Source organism: Cherax quadricarinatus, chromosome 11 (genome assembly GCF_038502225.1).
Source record: "Cherax quadricarinatus isolate ZL_2023a chromosome 11, ASM3850222v1, whole genome shotgun sequence".
In the NCBI taxonomy this organism is placed as follows: domain Eukaryota; kingdom Metazoa; phylum Arthropoda; class Malacostraca; order Decapoda; family Parastacidae; genus Cherax; species Cherax quadricarinatus.
In genome coordinates, this window is record NC_091302.1 from 25,024,491 (window position 1) to 25,046,264 (window position 21,774).

At 39.5% G+C, this 21,774-nt stretch overlaps 1 long non-coding RNA gene across 1 annotated transcript in view; it reads left to right on the forward strand.

The window, feature by feature from the left end:
* The window catches only part of LOC138852558 (uncharacterized), a 470,174-nt gene extending 450,692 nt beyond the window's left edge, over nt 1-19,482 (forward strand). Inside the window, exon 2 of the long non-coding RNA XR_011391864.1 lies at nt 17,921-19,482. This is a non-coding gene — a long non-coding RNA (uncharacterized lncRNA). The remainder of the gene's footprint in view (nt 1-17,920) is intronic.
* Nucleotides 19,483-21,774: the final 2,292 nt, after the last annotated feature.

Sequence of the window (21,774 nt, forward strand, 5' to 3'; positions counted from 1 at the left end):
TCTCAGGTGACTTCAATATAAATCTCCTACAAGACCAAGACCCTGAATTCACAAACACTATGAGTAACTGCATGTTGCTACCAACAGTAACAAAACCTACAAGAGTTACAGAGACTAGTGTTTCCCTACTAGACCACATCTGGACCAACACCATATCCCCCTTAAGATCAGGCATAATCACAGATAATACCACAGACCATTACCCTACCTTCCTCATAACAAACCTTGGCAAATTACCCCTAGACACTACTAAAGTCACTTTCAGACTTCACAATGAGGCAGCTATCAATAACTTCACAACAGCAGTGACAAACATTGACTGGCACACTGAGCTAGAAATCTATACAGATATTGACGAATGTATTAATAATTTTCTAAAAAAAGACCCAATTTATTTATTTATTTATTTAGTAATTTGAGCATACATACAGAGGTACAAAAAAAATACAGGTAAGAGCAGCATGCCAAAGCCACTTATATGCATAGCAATACCTCTATAACAAGCACTGCCCTAAAAAAACTAAACAGATGACTGCGAAGAGACTGAACAGTCCCTGGCTAACACCCAGTATCCTCAAATCCATAAATACAAAGCACCTATACAAAAAACAGTACAGAATGGGCCACATAACCAGAGACCAAACAAAATGTTACTCGTCAATCCTAACCAGCCTAATAAGAAGGGCTAAAAAATTGTATTATGAGAACAGATTATCCAACTTACGAGGTGACATAAAAAAGACCTGGAAAACCCTATCAGAAATACTAGGAACAAAAAAGATAACACGAAATAGCGAAATTGAATTAACAAAACCAGATGAACCCCAATTCCCACCTACTGAAACAGCAAACAGACTCAATGATTTCTTCTCCACTATAGGAAAAAACCTTGCCAATAAAATCTCAAGCTCAGATACCCCACCCAATGACTACCTCACTGGCAACTACCCGAACACACTGTTCCTAGCTCCGACTAACCCAACTGAAGTCTCCCTTATTATCAACAAACTAAAAAACAAGACAGGAGATTTAAATACCTTACCACCCATTATATACAAAAAAGTGTCACAGGTGCTATCACCAATCATTGCAACACTCTTTAACAAATCCATTGAATCCTCTACCTTTCCTACAGTTCTCAAAATAGCAAGGGTCACCCCGATCCATAAAGGAGGAGACCACACAGACTTGAATAACTATAGGCCAATATCCAACTTACACCCTCTCTCTAAAATCTTTGAAAAATTAATCCATAAGCGTATCTATTCCTACCTCATCTCCCACAACATACTCAACCCCTGTCAATTTGGGTTCAGGCCTAATAAAAATACTAATGATGCTATTATCCACATGCTAGAACATATTTATACAGCAATAGAGAAAAAAGAAGTCCCACTGGGGATCTTCATTGACTTACATAAAGCTTTCGATACAGTTGACCACGACTTGCTCCACATAAAATTGTCGCACTATGGTATAAGAGGGCACTCCCTCAACTACCTAGAGTCATATCTCAGCAACAGAAGCCAATATGTGTACACAAATGGGGCAAACTCTTCCACACAGCCAATTACAGTTGGTGTCCCACAGGGAAGTGTCCTAGGCCCTCTTCTCTTTCTCATATACATAAATGACCTACCAAATGCATTGCAACTACTCAAACCCACACTATTTGCAGATGACACTACATATGTCTACTCTCACCCGAGCCCAGTCATGCTAGCCAAAACTATAAATACCGAATTACAGAAAATATCAACCTGGATGAGGACCAACAAACTTACTCTAAACATTGGCAAAATCTACTACATTCAGTTTGGTAACAGAGCTACAGATGTGTCTCTTAACATAATGATAAATGGATCACCAATGACAAAACTCACAGAGGGAAAATTCTTAGGAATCCACCTTGATAATAGACTCAAATTTCAAACACATATACAACAAATTTCCAAAAAAATTTCCAACACCGTAGGCATATTATCGAAGATACGGTACTATGTTTCACAGTCAGCCCTCCTGGCCCTATATCACTCACTTATTTACCCCTATCTCACCTATGGAATTTGTGCATGGGGCTCAACAACAATAAACCATCTCAGACCACTAATCACCCAACAAAAGGCTACAGTCACAATGATAACAAATTCCCACTACAGACAGCACACTCCACCAATATTCAAAACTCTAAACCTACTCACAATACAAAACATCCATACTTATTACTGCACCTACTACATACATAGAACACTTAACTCTGACATACACCCTCCCCTCAAACATCTCCTTGCTGACCTCAACAGAACACATGACCATAACACAAGGCACAGATCATTCTTTGATGTTCCTCGTGTCCATCTCACGCTATGCAAAAACTCAATGCACATAAAAGGCCCTAAAACCTGGAATTCATAACCTGTGAATATAAAAGAAACACTGTTTATAAATTCAAGTCTCTTCTCAAAAATCACTTACTCACCCACAACTATATAAATACTGAATAATTGTATCTCATAAATTGTATCTCATATATGTATCTCATTATTGTGTCTCATAAATGTCAACCTATGACCCAATCAAACTTTGTTACTATTTAACTTCATTACCTAACAGAATACTCCATTCTACTGATTACACAGCAACACAGTAAATGACCATATGACCTGTCTTTGTAATACTCATTTGTACTAAATCGTTATCTGTTTTACAATAATTTTTGTACCACTGAATGTATCATTGCTTAGTTAATCTTAAGTTAATTTTAAGCCTGCCCGTAATGCTCTGCATACAAGGGGCTTTGGCATGCTGCACTTTAAAAATTGTATTCCTTGTACTTCTCTGTATCATGTTCAAATTAATAAATAAATAAATAAATAAATAAATGTATAAATTGTAACTTTAGTAAAGAAATAAAATTTTATTTTATTTTATTTTTATTATTTAAATTTGGATGATTTTGATTGGTTTTAGTACTGAAAATGGCTTGAAATTGAGCTCAAAGTAGTGGAAATGTTCAATTTTTGGCGATGTTCAAGAGTAAACAAATGACGTCATGCATCCAATACAAGTCAACTGGTGGATCTAATATATGTTCATGAATGTGCTGATATTATTTATACAATTATTACAATATTGCATAACAGTAAATCCTCTATTTTTTGGTGTGAATAAAAACTCTTTATGTAAATAAAAAATCAAAACGGAATTCATCTGTAAAGCCTGGAAACATAAGTAATAAACAGAAAATGTTATTTTTAGCACCAGAATGACTGTTGTTTATTCTGGACCCTGTTTTGAAATTGGAATATTTTGAAGTTTGTATGAAATTAGCCAAATTACCAAATTCTGATCACTTTATTGGGTAGTTGCAATAGTTGATTGGGCAGTTTCTTGTGCTCAATTGATAAAATAGAAGTAATACTAGCAAAATAGTTAAGAATTTGGTCAACTGGAATAATGTAATTGACCTTAAAGAGTATTCAAAATGGGTAAAATCGCCGATGCGTAAATAACACTGACACGGTAAAATTCACAAATCTAATTTTGTCAGTTTTTCATCAGATTTCATACTTTTTGTTCTATTATCTTCAGAAAAAGATTCTCTACCATTTCATAAGAAAAAATAAAAAAGCTTTTGTTGAAAATTCTTGGACCCTCAAAGGGTTAATAAGGTTAACCAATTTGACTTACTCAAGAAATTTCATCACTGCCACTTCCAAAGTGGAGAGCTGAAGTTTACAACTCAACCTCTTCACTTACATGTAACCTAAACAACTCCACCAGAACTTGATCTAGTTCTGAATTTTTTCCTTCCTTCATTATTTTCCTTTTACACATCTGTTTCTTTGAATCACTGTTAGCAAAGAAACTGAGTGATTTTTCTTTATTTCTTTGTCATAAACTGTGGGAGAGCCAGTGCTATATAATTCACACAAGCTTCTCACAGACACACCGCTATCCAGTTTTTTCAGAAGTTCAACCTCGTCTTTTATGGACAATGCCAGATTACTGATTGCCAGTTTACTGATGGCTAACCTGTACTTTGTGATCTTGCATGGCAGAATTTGCCTAATGTTCAGAAAGTGTTCTTTGATACTTTAAAGCTAGCTTTTGCTGTACAGTCTAGATTCTTCTAGCATTGTTCCACATTTTTGCCCTTTTTATTGGCACTGAGTTTCTTATTTTCATTCTGTTTCACTTGTTGGAAGTCAGAAGTTTATTTCTTGTGTTTTATCTGCATTATTAATCTGTTCTTTTAACTCCAGACATCATGGCACTGTTATAAAAACAACTTAACAATTTCCTGTTGATAGAGCTTTGAACAGTTTTCTATTCATGTGGCAGACTTTTTTTTATTGTCTTTTAAGTTATATTCATGGTATTTCCATTGTAACCCAACCCATCCTAACCTAACCTAGCCTAACCTAATCTAACAACCCAACCATCCTGACTTAGAAATGGGCTGAAAACCCTATTTAGAAGTTTGACAAAGCTATTAGAAGCATGGGATGGTACAGTGGAACCTCTGTTTTTGTTTTTAATTCATTCCAGAGAGTCAGACGAAAACCAAATTTGATGAAGACTAAAGCAATATTTCCCATAATGTAAATAATGTAAATCCAATTAATCTGTTTCAGACACCCAAATGTATTAACAAAAAATACATTTATAGAGAAGAACTATAGTTTTACATACAGAAAACAATGAGAAATAAATATAAAGCACTAATGAAATAGATAAATGAACATTTAAATCACTTTTACCTTTATTGAAGAGTCTTGTTGGCGTATGGAAGACAGCGAGGAGGGGAGAGGGAGGAGAGTTTATTGTTTGGAGACAGGACAGAATACTTCAATATAATGCTAAGATCAACTCTGTGGCTTATTTATCTATCACAATTCATTTAATATGACAAAATAAACAATATTAATAACATGTAACAAGATATATACTCTAAAATGAATAAAATACAGTGGTCCATCGTATATCGTATTTAATCCATTCCTGGAGGAGCTACTATTATCGAAATCTACGATTTTCGAATTAATTTTCCCAATAAGAAATAATTTAAATACAATTAGTCCGTTCCTGACACCCAGAAGTATTAAAACAAAAAAATTTTTTACATGAAATATAGATGTAGTACATAAACAACACAATGGGAAATGATGAATGAAACATTAACAGCATAACACTTACCTTTATTGGCAATTCTTCTTAGTGTATGGAAGACTGGAGGAGGAGAGAGTTTGGATTATTTACAGTTTGGAAGGGGAATCCCCTTCCATCAACACCTCAGGTACCAATTGCTTTTCTGGGGTTGCTTCTCTTCTCTGTTTCTTAATGCCACTAGAACCAGCTTGAGAGTCACTGGAGTCCTGTCTCGCAAAATAACTGTACAGAGAGCTCTGTTTCTGGCGTCTCTTTAACACTTCCCTAAAATGGCCCAAGACTTTGTCACTGTACATGTTGCCAACATGGCTTGCAACAGCTTTGTCAGGGTGATGTTTCTCCATAAATCTTTCCATCTTACCCCACATTGCAAAAATCTCCTCAATTTCTGAAGAAGGCACCTTCTTCCATCTCTCATCCTCCTCCTCTGCAGCAAGATTCTGAGCTGCGATCTGTTGCTCTTCCTGCTGAAGCTCTTGCAGCTCCTCAGTGGTGAGCTCTTCGTTGTGGTCTTAAACCAATTCTTCCACATCCTCCAAACTCACATTAAACCCCATGGAACTCTCCAGTGCCACAATAGATTTAACAACAGACATAGGCTCATCAGGGCCAGTCCCAAACCCTTCAAAATCCCTCTTGTCAACACAGTCTGGCCACAATTTTCTCCAAGCAGAGTTCAAAGTCCTGGTAGTCACTTCCTCTCAAGCCATACCTACAAGGCTTATGCAATGGAGGATGCTGAAGTGTTCTCTCCAAAAATCTCTTAGGGTCAAGTGAGTGTCTGAGGTCACATTCAACTATCTTTCAAACATTGCTTTGGTGTAGAGTTTTTTAAAGTTTGCAATGACCTGCTGGTCCATCGGCTGGAGGAGAGGAATGGTGTTCAGGGGCAAGAACTTTACTGTGATGAACCCAAACTCCTCGAAAATTAGGTCATCCAAGTTTGGAGGATGAGCAGGTGCATTGTCCATTACTAGGAGGCACTTGAGATCCAATTTCTTTTCCGGGAGGTAATTCTTCACACTAGGGCCAAACACTTCATTGAACCACTTGACGAAAATTTCCCTCGTGACCCATGTCTTACTATTAGATTTCCAAAACACACACAATTTACTCTTCATAACATTGTTTTTCCTGAACACTCTGGGATTTTCAGAATGGTACACTAGTAACGGCTTCACTTTGAAATCCCCACTAGCATTAGCACAGAACATGAGCGTCAGCCTGTCTTCCATAGGCTTGTGTCCTGGCAGTGTCTTTTCCTCCTATGTAATGTAGGTCCTCTTCGGCATTTTCTTCCAAAAGAGGCCTGTTTCATCACAATTGAACACTTGTTCAGGTTTCAGTCCTTCAGCCTCTATGTATTCCTTGAATTCATGCACATATTTTTCAGCCACTTTGTGGTCCGAACTGGCAGCCTCACCATGCTTTACCACACTGTGTATGCCACTACGGTTCTTAAATCTCTCAAACCAACCTTTGCTGGCCTTAAATTCCCTCACATCACCACTATTTGCAGGCAATTTCTTTACCAGATCGTCGTGCAACTGCCTAGCCTTTTCACATGTAATCGACGTCATAACACTATCTCCTGCTAATTGTTTCTCATTTATCCACACCAATAATAACTTCTCAACCTCTTAGAGTACTGGTGATCTCATTTTTGTCAGCAGATTTACCCCCTTTGCAACAACAGTGTCCTTGATTTCCTTTTTCTTGGCCACGATGGAACATATAGTTGTGTAGGGTTTGTTATACATCCTGGCCAGTTTGGCCGCTCTTAAGCCACTTTCATATTGTTCAATGATGTTTTTCTTAAATTCAATCATATTTCTCACCTTCTTTACCAAAGGCTTGGCACTAGGAGCTTTCTTTTGAGCCATGGTAGCTTATTTAGTACTTGCAAGCACTAAAATGAGTGGAATATTATGAAATATTTCATAGGAGTACGTGAGGGGACCTTCGCTCACTGGTAAACAATGCCAGACTGGCTGGGTAGAGAGGCCGCCCCAGCTCACACCGTGCGTACGCGTCCTGGACGACCTACTATTCGCAAGACAATCTACGATTAGCAAACCCATGTCAGCGTGCCTCGTTGTGCTCCGGGTTTTCTCGTGTTTTCACGGTCACTCTTACGTGCTAGAACTTTAATTTGTGCCATCAATCCTATACGATACATCCCTCTAGCGCCTGGAACTAATCTTGGGCGGAAAACATTATATACTGAGTCAAAAAAGGAGAATTAGTGTGCACTACCTAGCAGAGTTTACTGCCAGAGGGGAATCATAGGCCTGTGTTCCGTGTGAAAAATAATAATAATAGCACTTTTCTTTGTCAGAGGAAAGAAAGTCTCCCTGATAACATTGTGTATACATAGTGTATAGTGTATACTACAGTGGCTTCCTAGTATATAGATGATAAAGGCTAAAGTGTCATTTGAAAACAGGTGAATTTGTAAATGAAGTGATAAGCCTATAGAGGCAGGTGCCAGAAGTCGCCAGAAACTTACCACAGGTCAGCTGTTTTAATAATCTTCCTGGCCTGCTAGTGTACTCGCATATAATCTAGTGATACCAGTGAATAGCAGAATACAGTGCTGTAGTAGCAACTAACCAGTATTATAATGGTACTTAGTGGAGTGGAGTGACTTTCATTATTTTCTTTTTTCTTGAAATACCAGACGTATACTGTGAATTTCATATAACCTGTAGTTACCAGCGGTCGCAATATACACAACGAGAAGCGATTATTACTACAGAAAAAGCGTCCTTCCTCCAAAATTTCCACCAGTCAACTATAGTGATAATATAGCATTTATTGTGGTGGAGACGAAAAAAAAAATATGAAAGCTAGATACAGCGATTGATAAACAAGGGTTGAGGCTCGACCGTTCATCACTGTAGGAGCTGCCAGAAATCACCGGTTTCTTCAACACGCAAGTTATACTTTTGTATCAATCAAATCACATATTACTCGGGTAGATAATTTCCAGTAGATCCTTCATGTGTTAGCCCAAATCACCGACCAGTATGTTTTATTAAATAAGTGACCCACTGATCAGATCAGATCGACTGGTCCGAACCCTTGACTGGTTTCAAACGGATTCGTTGGACAATAAAGCAGACTGTAAACGGATGGGGTTGTAGGCGCCCTTATCAAACACAAACAATAAATATAAATCAAGAATGTGCACGGTAAGCTGTCCAATATACAAGTACAGTTAGAAATAGAAATACAAATAGCTAGAGCTTCATTTAAGGAGGTTATTAACAGAATATTCAAGAGGTTGCTAGTAGAATTACAGTAAATCAACCATTCAAATCATTATGAAGCTCTGTATAGTCTGCAATCAATCAAACAAACGGGCTTCCACATGAATAAATTGTCATTTCTGTGGAAATTGGTGTCACGCCCCTTGTGCAGATATCCAAGAACTAGCTACAAGCAGTATTAAAACAGGGAAGTGTTTTTGGGTATGCCCAAATGAGATAAATCTGTGGACTAAAATCACAAGGGTATTAAAAGAGGATAACATCAAAGCTGCTTTCATAGAAAACCTGGAAGCTTTCTACAACAGATGGGAACATAAAAAGTCTGGGTTGAATGGTACTGCCCTTGATACTGGCCATGTAGTCAGAAACTGTAAGAAACTGTAGTCAGTAAATGTGGGGCTGATAGTGCTGTCCTGGGAGGCAGTAATGGTGAAGCTGGAGGTGCTGTCCTGGGAGACAGTAATGGTGAAGCTGGAGGTGCTGTCCTGGGAGACAGTAATGGTGAAGCTGGAGATTTTGTCCAGGTAGTCGGGAATTATACGCAGGAAGGAATACATATAAATGACCTCATAGGGGACAGGAGCCGTAGTAGGGAAACAAGTGTAGTCAAAGATAAGATAAAACCAATATTGCAAACTAGAAATACTGCAGGAAATAGCAAACAAGAGGATTCCACTAGCAATAGTGAGGATATATTACCAAAAACAACTGGTGGGAGCTCCATTGTTGGTGCTAGGGAGGATAGGAGTAAGACAGGGAAACATGCACCAACAGGGAATACAGTCACAGAAACCCAAGGCAAACGGAAACCAAGCCTGTGCACATACTATGCACTTGGTATCTGCAGGCATGGGAAATCTGGAAAAACAGACGGGACGTGCAACTATGACCACCCTAGAAAATGCCATGCCCATATGACAACAGGAAAATGCAAACTCCCTTCCTGTAAGCTTTTTCACCCTGAAATATGTACCTCTTCAGTACAGGAAAGACTCTGCTATAACTTAAATTGCCAGGCACACCATCTAAAGGGGAAAAAAAGATACAAAACATCCAGGCCATAGGAAAATCTGGGTAGCCACAGCCACTCAAGAGGGAGAGGTTTTTTAGTGCCAGGAAGGAAAAAAAACTGGCAGGAAATGGCAGAAATCATACACCAAATCCAGTCATTCCTGGAGTGGAACCACAGTCGATGGCCTCCACTCCAAACCAACAGATACAGATACTAATGCCGGAAAAAAAATCCCCACCCCAGTACCAACAATACCACCAGTCCGATGGCATTCTTCTTTGCAAATATACAGGGTCTAAAGCCAGCAACAAACAACAAAATACCTTTCATCCGTGGACTGCTTGCAGAGGCAAAGGCAATGTTCGTGGCTTTCACTGAGACCCACATAAAGGATCACTTGGACAACGAAATATGGATCCCAGGTTACAACCTATACAGATGTGACAGAGTGAACAGGCAAAAGGGGGGGGGTTGGCCTGTACATTGCAGAGTCACTTGTTTGCACAGAACTGCTTAATGCCTCAAATGATGTAGTGGAAGTTTTAGCAGTAAAGGTCGAGAACCAAAACCTAGTCATTGTGGTAGTCTACAAGCCTCCGGATGCAACATCCCAGCAATTCCAGGAACAGCTGTTAAAAATTGACCACTGTCTGGAAAATCTTCCAGCTCCTGCACCCAACATCTTGCTCCTGGGGGATTTCAACTTAAGGCACCTAAAATGGAGGAATATAGCAAATAATATTGTTGCAGTAATAACACCAGGAGGCAGCTCTGATGAAAACTCACACTCACACAAACTTTTAAATCTCTGCACAAAATTCAATTTAAACCAGCAAATAATAGAGCCTACTAGACTGGAGAATACACTAGACCTCATCTTCACTAACAATGATGATCTGATAAGAAATGTCACCATATCAAAAACAATATACTCAGATCACAACATAATTGAGGTTCAGACATGTATGCGTGGAGCCCCAGACCGACATAATGAGACTACTCACGAGGGACCATTCAGCAAATTCAACGTCAATAACAAAAACATAAAGTGGGATCAAGTAAACCAAGTCCTAACCGATATAAGCTGGGAAGATATACTAAGCAACACAGACTCCAACTTATGCCTAGAACAGATTAACTTGGTGGCACGCGATGTATGCACAAGGCTTATTCCTCTAAGAAAAAGGAGGAGTAGATGTAAAATAGAACGAGACAGGCGCTCCCTTTACAGGCGACAGAAAAGAATAACAGAGCGGCTAAAAGAGGTCAATATATCTGAAATGCGTAGGGAGACACTGGTCAGAGAAATAGCAAGCATCGAACTTAAGCTAAAGGAATCTTATAGGAGTCAGGAATCGCGGGAAGAACTAAAAGCCATAAATGAAATCGAAAGAAACTCAAAGTATTTCTTCTCCTATGCCAAATCAAAGTCGAGAACAACGTCCAGTATTGGGCCCCTACTTAAACAAGATGGGTCCTACACAGATGACAGCAAGGAAATGAGTGAGCTACTCAAGTCCCAATATGACTCAGTTTTTAGCAAGCTGCTAACCAGACTGAGAGTCGAAGATCAAAATGAATTTTTTATGAGAGAGCCACAAAATTTGATTAACACAAGCCTATCCAATGTTATCCTGACGCCAAATGACTTCGAACAGGCGATAAATGACATGCCCATGCACTCTGCCCCAGGGCCAGACTCATGGAACTCCGTGTTCATCAAGAACTGCAAGAAGCCCCTATCACGAGCCTTTTCCATCCTATGGAGAGGGAGCATGGACACGGGGGTCGTCCCACAGTTACTAAAAACAACAGACATAGCCCCACTCCACAAAGGGGGCAGTAAAGCAACAGCAAAGAACTACAGACCAATAGCACTAACATCCCATATCATAAAAATCTTTGAAAGGGTCCTAAGAAGCAAGATCACCACCCATCTAGAAACACATCAGTTACACAACCCAGGGCAACATGGGTTTAGAACAGGTCGCTCCTGTCTGTCTCAACTATTAGATCACTACAACAAGGTCCTAAATGCACTAGAAGACAAAAAGAATGCAGATGTAATATATACAGACTTTGCAAAAGCCTTCGACAAGTGTGACCATGGCGTAATAGCGCACAAAATGCGTGCTAAAGGAATAACAGGAAAAGTCGGTCGATGGATCTATAATTTCCTCACTAACAGAACACAGAGAGTAGTCGTCAACAGAGTAAAGTCCGAGGCAGCTACGGTGAAAAGCTCTGTTCCACAAGGCACAGTACTCGCTCCCATCTTGTTCCTCATCCTCATGTCCGACATAGACAAGGATGTCAGCCACAGCACCGTGTCTTCCTTTGCAGATGACACCCGAATCTGCATGACAGTGTCTTCCATTGCAGACACTGCAAGGCTCCAGGCAGACATCAACCAAATCTTTCAGTGGGCTGCAGAAAACAATATGAAGTTCAACGATGAGAAATTTCAATTACTCAGATATGGTAAACACGAGGAAATTAAATCTTCATCAGAGTACAAAACAAATTCTGGCCACAAAATAGAGCGAAACACCAACGTCAAAGACCTGGGAGTGATCATGTCGGAGGATCTCACCTTCAAGGACCATAACATTGTATCAATCGCATCTGCTAGAAAAATGACAGGATGGATAATGAGAACCTTCAAAACTAGGGAGGCCAAGCCCATGATGACACTCTTCAGGTCACTTGTTCTATCTAGGCTGGAATATTGCTGCACACTAACAGCACCTTTCAAGGCAGGTGAAATTGCTGACCTAGAAAATGTACAGAGAACCTTCACGGCCTGCATAACGGAGATAAAACACCTCAATTACTGGGAGCGCTTGAGGTTCCTAAACCTGTATTCCCTGGAACGCAGGAGGGAGAGATACATGATTATATACACCTGGAAAATCCTAGAGGGACTAGTACCGAACTTGCACACGAAAATCACTCACTACAAAAGCAAAAGACTTGGCAGACGATGCACCATCCCCCCAATGAAAAGCAGGGGTGTCACTAGCACGTTAAGAGACCATACAATAAGTGTCAGGGGCCCGAGACTGTTCAACTGCCTCCCAGCATACATAAGGGGGATTACCAACAGACCCCTGGCAGTCTTCAAGCTGGCACTGGACAAGCACCTAAAGTCGGTTCCTGACCAGCCGGGCTGTGGCTCATACGTTGGTTTGTGTGCAGCCAGCAGCAACAGCCTGGTTGATCAGGCTCTGATCCACCAGGAGGCCTGGTCACAGACCAGGCCGCAGTGGCGTTGACCCCCGGAACTCTCTCCAGGTAAACTAAAGGTAAACACTGGCCGATTTCCACCAAGGCAGGGTGGCCCGAAAAAGAAAAACTTTCACCATCATTCACTCCATCACTGTCTTGCCAGAAGGGTGCTTTACACTACAGTTTTTAAACTGCAACATTAACACCCCTCCTTCAGAGTGCAGGCACTGCACTTCCCATCTCCAGGACTCAAGTCCGGCCTGCCGGTTTCCCTGAATCCCTTCATAAATGTTACTTTGCTCACACTCCAACAGCATGTCAAGTATTAAAAACCATATGTCTCCATTCACTCCTATCAAACACGCTCACGTATGCTCGCTGGACGTCCAAGCCCCTCGCACACAAAACCTCCTTTACCCCCTCCCTCCAACCTTTCCTAGGCCGACCCCTACCCCACCTTCCTTCCACTACAGACTGATACACTCTTGAAGTCATTTTGTTTCGCTCCATTCTCTCTGTGTCCGAACCACCTCAACAACCCTTCCTCAGCCCTCTGGACAACAGTTTTGGCAATCCCGCACCTCCTTCTAACTTCCAGATTATGAATTCTCTGCATTTATTCACACCTCACATTGCCCTCAGACATGACATCTCCACTGCCTCCAGCCTTCTCCTCGCTGCAACATTCATCACCCATGCTTCACACCCATACAGGAGCGTTGGTAAAACTATACTCTCATACATTCCCCTCTGCTTCCAAGGACAAAGTTCTTTGTCTCCACAGACTCCTAAGTGCACCGCTCACCCTTTTCCCCTCATCAATTCTATGATTCACCTCATCTTTCATAGACCCATCTGCTGACACGTCCACTCCCAAATATCTGAATACATTCACCTCCTCCATACTCTCTCCCTCCAATCTGATATCCAATCTTTCATCACCTAATCTTTTTGTTATCCTCATAACCTTACTCTTTCCTGTATTGACTTTTAATTTTCTTCTTTTGCATACCCTACCAAATTCATCCACCAACCTCTGCAACTTCTCTTCAGAATCTCCCAAGAGCACAGTGTCATCAGCAAAGAGCAACTGTGACAACTCCCACTTTATGTGTGATTCTTTATCTTTTAACTCCATGCCTCTTGCCAAGACCCTCACATTTACTTCTCTTACAACTCCATCTATAAATATATTGAACAACCACGGTGACATCACACATCCTTGTCTAAGGCCTACTTTTACTGGGAAATAATCTCCCTCTTTCCTACATACTCTAACTTGAGCCTCACTATCCTCGTAAAAACTCTTCACTGCTTTCAGTAATTTACCTCCTATACCTTACATGTGCAACATCTGCCACATTGCCCCCCTATCCACCCTGTCATGTGCCTTTTCCAAATCCATAAATGCCACAAAAACCTTTTTAGCCTTATCTAAATACTGTTCACTTATATGTTTCACTATAAACACCTGGTCCACACACCCCCTACCTTTCCTAAAGCCTCCTTGTTCATCTGCTATCCTATTCTCCGTCTTACTCTTAATTCTTTCAATAATAACTCTACCATACACTTTACCAGGTATACTCAACAGACTTATCCCCCTATAATTTTTGCACTCTCTTTTGTCCCCTTTGCCTTTATACAAAGGAACTATGCATGCTCTCTGCCAATCCCTAGGTACCTTACCTTCTTCCATACATTTATTAAATAATAGGGCAAAATAGAACTAGAACTATTAAGATAAAATCAAAGAAAACTCAGATGAGTGTGTATATATGAACGTGTACATGAATGTGCAGTGTGACCTAAGTATAAGTAGAAGTAACAAGACATATCTGAAATCTTGCATGTTTACGAGACAGAAAAAAAACACCAGCAATCCTACCATCTTGTAAAACAACTACAGGCTTTCATTTTACACTCACTTGGTAGGACGGTAGTACCTCCCTGGATGGTTGCTGTCTTCCAACCTACTGCATTTTATTGTTAATATTATTATTAATTATTATTATTATTACATTGGAACCTCGGTTTTTGTCATTAATTTGTTTCAGAAATCTGACAGAAACTGAATTTGACGAAAACTATAGCAACATTTCCCATAAGAAATAATGTAAATCCAATTAATCCGTTCCAGACACCCAAAAGTATTAACAAAAAATGCATTTTATTGAGAATAACTATAGCATTACATACAAAAAATAGTGAGAAATATAAAGGACTAATGAAATGGATAAATGAACATTTAACATCACTTTTACCTTATTGAAGACTTTTGTTGGCTTATGGAAGATGGCAAGGAGGGGAGGAGGAGGAGAGGTTATCTCTACCACCATCACTACCACCCTCTACCACTATCACAACCACCCTCTACCACCATCACAACCACTACCACTTTCTACCACACTCATTACCACCCTCAACCTCAATCACTACCACCCTCTACCACCATCACTACCACCCTCTACCACCATCACTACCATCCTCTACCACCATCACTACCACCCTCTACCGATGAGAAAGAAGCCAGACTGACTCAGAACGCATGGCATGCTTTGTGTGGGCACAGGCAGACACGTTCGGTACAGCGGACCGCTGTCAACTTGATGAAAACCGAGGTGTTGAATGAAAACTGGGACAAAATTTTGACTGAAAAAGTCATCGAAAACTGAATTCGACAAAAACTAGGGCAAACAAAAACCAAGGTTCCACTGCACAGTCCCTCGATAATCGTCGGGCTCGATAGTTGTCCTTTTCGGAAATCATTGTGTTATTTTAGTCCAAACATTGGCTCGCAAATGGTCAGTTGACTCGCTAATTGTCGTTCGTCCTGGACGCATACTCACAGCTCTGAGTATGCCTCCCTTCCCAGCTTGTGTGCCATTGTTTACCAGTGAGCGACTGTCCCCTCACATGTTCATATGAAATATTTCATAATATTCCATTCATTTTAATGCTTGCAAGTGCTAAATAAGCTACCATGGCTCCAAAGAAAGCTCCTAGTGCCAAGCCTTTGGTAAAGAAGGTGAGAAATATGACTGAATTTAAGAAAAACATCATTGAACAATATGAACGTGGCGTACATGTGGCCGAACTAGCCAGGATGTATAACAAATCCCGTACAACCATATCTTCCATCGTGGCCAAGAAAAAGGAAATCAAGGAAGCTGTTGTTGCAAAGGGGGTAAATATGCTGACAAAATTGAGATCATCAGTACTCGAAGAGGTTGAGAAGTTATTATTGGTGTGGATAAACGAGAAACAATTAGCAGGGGATAGTGTTATGACGTCGATTATTTGTGAAAAGGCTAGGCAGTTGCATGACGATCTGGTAAAGAAATTGCCTGCAACGAGTACTGATGTTGGTGAATTTAAGGCCAGCAAAGGTTGGTTTGAGAGATTTAAGAACCATAGTGGCATACACAGTGTGATAAGGCATGGTGAGGCTGCCAGTTCGCACAAAATTGCAGCTACAAAATTCGTAAGTGAATTCAAGGAGTACATAGAGGCTGAAGGACTGAAACCTGAACAAGTGTTCAATTGTGATGAAACAGGCCTCTTTTGGAAGAAAATGCCAAAGAGGACCTACATTACTCAGGAGGAAAAGGGACTGCCAGGACACAAGCCTATGAAAGACAGGCTGACGCTCATGTTCTGTGCTACTGCTAGTGGGGATTTGAAAGTGAAGCCGTTACTAGTGTATCATTCTGAAAATCCCAAAGTGTTCAGGAAAAACAATGTTACGAAGAGTAAATTGTGTGTGTTTAGGAGATCTAATAATAAGGCATGGGTCAGGAGGGAAATTTTCATCGAGTGGTTCAATGAAGTGTTTGGCCCTAGTGTGAAGAATTACCTTCTGGAAAAGAAATTGGATCTCAAGTGCCTCCTAGTAATGGACAATGCACCTGCTCATCCTCTAAACTTGGATGACCTAATTTTGGAGGAGTTTGGGTTCATCACAGTAAAGTTCTTGCCCCTGAATACCACTCCTCCAGCCCATGGACCAGCAGGTCATATCAAACTTTAAAAAACTCTACACCAAAGCAATGTTTCAAAGGTGCTTTAATGTGACCTCAGACACTCATTTGACCCTAAGAGAGCTTTGGAAAGAACACTTCAGTATCCTCCATTGCATAAGCCTTATATGTAAGGCTTGGGAGGGAGTGACTACCAGGACTTTGAACTCTGCTTGGAGAAAATTGTGGCCAGATTGTGTCCACAAGAGGGATTTTGAAGGGTTTGTGGCTGACCCTGATGAGCCTAAGTCAGTTGTGAACTCTATTGTGGCACTGGGGAGTTCCATGGGGTTGGATGTGAGTTTGGAGGATGTGGAAGAGTTGGTGAAGGACCATAACAAAGAGCTAACCACTGAGAAGCTGAAAGAGCTTCAGCAGGAGCAGCAACAGATCGCAGCTCAGAATCTTGCTGCAGAGGAGGAGGAAGAGAGATGGAAGAAGGTGCCTTCTTCAGAAATTAAAGAGATTTTTGAAATGTGGAGTAGGATGGAAAGATTTATGGAGAAACATCACCCTGAGAAAGATGTTGCAAGCCATGTCGGCATCTTGTGCAGTGACAGAGTCTTGGCCCATTTTAGGGAAGTTTTAAAGAGACGCCAGAAACAGAGCTCTCTGGACACTTTTTTTTGCCAGACAGGACTCCAGTGACTCTCAAGCTGGTCCTAGTGGCATTAAGACACAGAGAAGAGAAGTAACCCCAGAAATGTGTGTGTTTAGGAGATCTAATAATAAGGCATGGGTCACGAGGGAAATTTTCATCGATTACATCATTGCTTAGTTAATCTTAAGTTAATTTTAAGCCTGCCCATAATGCTATGCATACAAGTGGCTTTGGCATACTGCTCTTACCTGTATTTTTTTGTACCTCTGTATGTTCAAATTATTAAATAAATAAAATAAATAAATAAATAAATGTACTTGGTACCTGAGGTGTTGATGGAAGGGGATTCCCCTTCCAAACAGTAACTAATCCAATCTCTCTCCTCCTCCAGTCTTCCATACACTAAGAAGAATCACCAATAAAGGTAAGTGTTATGCTGTTAATGTTTCATTCATCATGTCCCATTGTATTGTTTATGTACTACATCTACATTTCATTATCAATAAAGGTTATCTCCCTATCATATTTATTACAGAATAATATTAGGTATAACATAACTAACATAGAAGCATGATAAAGATGCCTAAATTAACAAAAACTGACATTATATGGAGAGGTATTTAACCCTTTCAGGGTCCAAGGCCCAAATCTGGAGTCACGCACCAGTGTCCAAGAATTTTCAAAAAAAATAATTGTTATTTTTTCTTATGAAATCGTAGAGAATCTTTTTGTGAAGGTAATAAAACAAAAAGTACGAAATTTGGTGGAAAATTGACGAAATTATGCTCTCGCGAATTTTGATGTGTCAGCGATATTTACGAATCGGCGATTTTGCTGACTTTGACTCCCATTTTAGGCCAATTACATTATTCCAATCAACCAAATTCTTAGCTATTTCACTAGTATTACTTCTATTCTATCGATTGAGCACAAGAAATCGCCAAGTCAACTGTTTCAACTACAAAATAAAGTGATCGGAAATTGTTAATTTGGCCAATTTAACACAAAGTTCAAAATATTCCAATTTCAAAATAGGGCCCAGAATAAACAATGTAGGCATTCCTGGCACTAAACTAACATTTCCTCTGTTCATTAGTCATGTTTTGAGGCTTTACAAATAAATTCCATTTTGATTTTTTATTCACATAATGAATTTTTATTCACACCAAAAAATAGAAGATTTACTGCTATGCAATACTGTAATAATTGTATAAATATCATCACCATATTTGTGAATGTATATTAGACCCACCAGCTGACGTGTATTAGACGTGTGAGGTCGTTTGTTTACTCTTGAATATCGGCAAAAATTTAACATTTCCGCTACTTTGAGCTCAGTTTCAAGCCATTTCCAGTGATAAAACCAATCAAAATCATCTCTATTTCTGTAATATGTCTTCCATTCTATCAAATGAGACCAAGAAATCGCAAATACAACTATAAAAAACATACGAAAAAACACTGCAAAGTTGCTGTTTTAATCAAAAAATCATGATTTCAGTTTTTTTCTCTCATTATACACAGTGTGCTGCAGGATCTGTTTTATGTGGTGCACACATACCACATAGATGTATTCTCTCATATCTAGGCCCAAATGTACCACTCACAGTTTATCAGAGTGAGCTGAGCTCATGGCGTAGATCTACGGTTTGGACACTCACCATAAAGCCGTAGATCTACGGGACGGACCCTGAAAGGGTTAAGGGTGGGCAGCAGTGGAAGGCAGGGAGGGATAAAAAAAAAAAGTGATCACGACCGCCGGGCATGCAACTTTGACCATCCCAGGAACTGCCATGCCCACATGACAACAGGAGAATGCAACCTTCCTTCTAGTAAGCTTTTCCATCTTGAAATGTGTCACTCTTCAGTTCAGGAAAGACAATGCTATAACTTATATTGTCAGGCACACCACCTAAAGGGGACAAAAAGATACAGAACATCCAGACCATGGTAAAACCTGGGTAGCCACAACCACTCCAGAGAGAGAGAGAGGTTTTTTAGCACCAGAAAGGAAAAAAGCTGGCAGAAAATGACAAAAATCCTACACCAACTCTGAACATTTCTGGATTGGAATCACAGTCAATGGCTTCCACTCCAAAACAACAGATATTAGTGCCAGGACAAAAAAAAAAAAAGGCCCCCATACCACCAATCCAATGACATTGATCTTTACAAATATACAGGGTCTAAAGCCAGCAACTAAAAACAAAATTCCTTTCATCCGTGGACTGTTTATAGAGTCAAATGCAGTGTTCACTGTTTTCACAGAGACCCACATAAAGGATCACTTTGACAGTGAAATATGGTTCCCAGGTTACAACCTATACAGCTGTGACAAAGTGAACAGGCAAAAGGAAAGGGGGGTTGGCCTGTACATTGGACCCTCGGTTTTCGTCTGGTGAGGAAATCGTTCAATTCGGATTTCGAGTGCTTTTCTTGGTGAAATTTTCCTCTGAGTTTTGTACATCTGCTCAGAAATCATCCGTACTAGACGCATGTGCCTGGGCCGCTCATATGCTCATACTCACTTTTGGGCACATTATACCTTTGACTGTCACAACCCCAAATCCTGAAGTGTCTCCTGGTGTCGAAGAATATTCAAAAAACAACAAAAAAAAAATTTTCTATTGAAAATGTTAAGATTAATTTTCTAATTATTTTAAACCCCAAAACAAATTTTTGCAATCAGTACTTATGGAGATATAGAGGAGTAAAGTTGGCAGAAAATGAGCTGCACATGGCAACAGCGGGGAATGCCGCTCACCCGGTAAACTTTGGTTTACTTGTATTCCAAGGTTTCTTGTTTTTTCACTATTTTATTGTTTTGCATAACTTATGTGGCTTGTGAGTCCAAAGTAAGGTGTGATGTACATATATACACTCGTTGTATACAACACAATAAGCGCACAAACATAATTATCAATATATTGTTTACAAAACTTGTTTACACAAACAAACAATACATAAAATTGTTTATTACTATTGTTCTATAATATATATACAAATGTACAGTCACTGAACATGTTCCTAGAAGTTCTGCAGCTTATGGAACTCTTTGAAACATGGTTTCATACACATTGGTGTTTTACACTCCTCACACATAAAACGAGTGTGTCTACGTTGTGGGCCTTTTTTTTATGTGTACAGACAAAACACCTCTCTGCGCAGTTTTCTTCATAGTAGTAGCAGACAGTTGTGTTAGGTAGTTATCTTTGGTAAATGTGTCATCATTCCTTCCTACCTACCTACCTTTCTTTCTTTCTTCATTCTTTTTTTCATTCTTTCTTTCTTTCTTTCTTTCTTTCTTCATTCTTTCCTTCCTTCCTTCTTTTTGGTTTCTACAATATATATACACATATATAGTCTCTGGACATTTTCATTGTGTTGTGTGTGTGAGTGTGTGGACCTCTGAGTGTGCTGAGTCAGGGTCTGGCAGCTGTCAAAATGACATATCGTATATCAACTATGTATCATGTCCTAATAAAATATTATTATTATTATTATTATTATTATTATTATTATTATTATTATTATCATTATTATCATTATTATCATTACTCACTCCCTCTACCGCCTGTCAAAACAGTGGGGTCTGATGTTCGTTTCCCCTCCATCCTCCTACCTAATTATCTTTCTTTCTTCTTTCTACCTTTTTCTTTCTTCTCCTTTCTCCTTCTTTCTCTTTCATTCTCTTTCATTCTCCTTCATTCTTCTTAATTCTCCTTTCTCCTTTCACCCTCTTTCTCCTTTTTTCTCTTTCATTCTCTTTCATTCTTTCATTCTTTTTCGTTTTTTCATTCTCCTTCATTCTCCTTTCTCTTTCTTTGTTTCTTCTGGTATCCTGGGCATTGCTTTTGGTCACAAACTCCTCAAAACCATGAAATTGATCTTCGCTGACACTTTCATCTGTGTTAGGGCAATCACTTGGGAAGAGAAGAGTCCCAGATTTGCTGGGGAGTCACATATTTCTTACTGCTAGGCATGCTGAACAAGGATTACTGAAATGGCATTCCCACAATGCACCATTGGCTCCCTAGTTTATTTTTATATGGCACACACTGACCATGGAGAACCATTCTCTCACATGTGGGCCTACCAGCTTTCTCCTGCTTGATTTGAAGCAGCTAAAATTTTGGCATATTAATACGTCAAACACATTAGCTCGTAAGACATATATATACGACCAAAACAGTCAAAGGGTTAAATGTCTTATTTTAGGTTATTATAGACATTTTCATTACTCCATCTATTATATTTTCTTCAAAATCACACAAGAAACATGTTACATAGCATATAAACAAGCAACGTTTTTATGCTTTGTATGTTTAATAATCATCACTCTTGGGCACATTAAATGTCTTATTTTATGTTAATATAGAAATTTTCATTAATCCATCTATGATATTTTCTTCAAAATTATATAAGAAACACATTGCATAGCATATACATATTCAATGTTTATGTGATATC